The sequence below is a fragment of the Scyliorhinus torazame genome, chromosome 20 (genome assembly GCF_047496885.1).
Source record: "Scyliorhinus torazame isolate Kashiwa2021f chromosome 20, sScyTor2.1, whole genome shotgun sequence".
Lineage (NCBI taxonomy): Eukaryota > Metazoa > Chordata > Chondrichthyes > Carcharhiniformes > Scyliorhinidae > Scyliorhinus > Scyliorhinus torazame.
The window spans coordinates 111,281,014-111,283,363 of record NC_092726.1 but is presented as its reverse complement, the minus strand read 5'-3'; positions in this window follow the sequence as shown (position 1 = coordinate 111,283,363).

Sequence of the window (2,350 nt, the reverse complement as noted above, 5' to 3'; positions counted from 1 at the left end):
TCTGTACCTTCTGTCTCTGTATCTCTCACAGTCACTCTCATACCAGGCAGAACTGCACCCAGAATTTCACCAATTTCAGACAGTCCTTGAAACTGCCCCAAAGAAGAGTCACTTTATAGAGTCACGGAGGTCTACAGCACAGAAAAGGCCTGGTCACGTCTGCACTGGTCAAAGACAACCACCTAACTATTCTAATCCCATTCTCCAGCACTTGACCCATGGCCTTGACTGGCCTGGAATCGCAAGTGCACACCTAAATACTTCTTAAATGTTATAAAGGCCTCTGCCTCCACCACCTATTCATGCTGAGAGTTCCAGACTCCCATCACTCTCTGGGTGAAAAGGTTGTTCCTCACATCCCCTCTGAACCTCCTGCTTCCTTACCTTCAATCCATGCCCCCTGGTCATTGATTCCTCCACCAAAGGTAAACGTTTATTCCTGTCTACCTCTGCGATGGGCAGCACGGTAGTATTGTGGATAGCACAATTGCTTCACAGCTCCAGGGTCGCAGGTTCGATTCCGGCTTGGGTCACTGTCTGTGCGGAGTCTGCACAGCCCCTCCCGTGTGTGCGTGGGTTTCCTCCGGGTGCTCCGGTTTCCTCCCACAGTCCAAAGATGTGCAGGTTAGGTGGATTGGCCATGATAAATTGCCCTTAATTTCCAAAATTGCCCTCAGTGTTGGGTGGGGTTACTGGGTTATAGCGATCAGGTGGAGGTGTTGACCTTGGGTAGGGTGCTCTTTGCAAGAGCCGGTGCAGACTCGATGGGCCGAATGGCCTCCTTCTACACTGTAAATTCTATGAATAATCTATGCCCCACAGAATTTTATACATTTCACTCCTGTCACCCCTCAGTCTCCTCTGCTCCAGGAATACAATCCAGCACAGGGCTAAATCGCTGGCTTTGAAAGCAGACCAAGGCAGGCCAGCAGCACGGTTCAATTCCCGTAACAGTCTCCCCGAACAGGCACCGGAATGTGGCGACTTGTGGCTTTTCACAGTAACTTCATGAAAGCCTACTTGTGACAATAAGTGATTTTCATTTCATTTCATTTCTCTCCTTCTGTATCTCTCGCTCTGTATCTCTCTCTGTATCTCTCTCTCTGTTTCTCTCTCGGTATCTCTCTCTACACGTTCTGTCTCTGTATCTCTCGCTGTATCTATCTTTGTATCTCTCTCTCTGTCACCCTCTGTAGCTCTCTGCGTTTTTTTCTCTGTATCTGTACATCTCTGTATCTCTCTCTGTATCTCTCTCTGTACCTTCTGTCTCTGTATCTTTCTCTGTATCTGTCCCTGTATCTCTCTCTCTGTCACTCTCTGTATCTCTCTCGGTTTTTCTCTCTGTACCTGTATATCTCTCTCTGTATCTCTCTCTCTGTATCTGTCTCTTTATTTCTCTCTCTATCTCTCCCTGTATCTCTCTCCGTATCTCTCTGTCTCTGTATGTCTTTCTCTGTACCTCTCCCTGTATCTCTCTCTGTATCTGCCTCTGTATCTCTCTGTCTCTGTATCTATCTGTCTCTGTATCTCTCTGTCTCTGTATCTCTCTCTATTTGTATCTCTCTCTCTGTATTTCTATCTGTCTCTGTATCTCACTCAATGTATCGCTCTCTCTGTATCTGTCTCTGTATGTCACTCTGTATCTCTCTCTGTCTCTCTCTTACACTCTCTCTGTATCTCTCTCTCTGTATCTCTCTCTGTTCCTCTCTCTCAGTACCTCTCTCTCTGTATCTCCCTCTGTATCTCTCTCTATCTCTAAGTATCTCGCTGTTTCTGCATCTCGCTCTCTGTACCTCTCTCCCTCGCTCTGTCTCTCCGTATCTGTCTCTGTATCAGTCTCTGTACTTCTCTGTCTCGGTATCTCTCTCTGTATCTGTCTCTATAACTCTCTCTCTGTCTCTCTCTGTATCTCTCTCGGTTTTTCTTTCTAGATATTTATCTCTCTCTCTGTATCTCTCACTATGTTTCTTTCTCTCTATTTCTCTCACTGTATCTCTCTCTTTGTATCTCTCTCATTATCTCTCTGTCTCTGTATTTCTTTCCCTGTACCTCTCCGTGTATCTCTCTCTGTGTCTCTCTCTGCATCAGTCTCTGTATCTCTCTGTCTCTGTATCTCTGTCTCTGTATCTCTCTGTCTCTGTATCTCTCTGTCTGAATCTCTGTCTGTATCTCTCTCGGTATCTGTCTCTCTGCATCTATCTAAGCATCTCTCTGTCTCTGTATCTTTCTCTGTATCGCTCTTTCTCAGTATCTCTCTCTGTATCTCTCTCGCTGTATCTCTATCTCTGTATCTCTCTCTCTGTATCTCTCGAAGTATCTCCCTGTCTCTGTATCTTTCCCTGTTTCACTC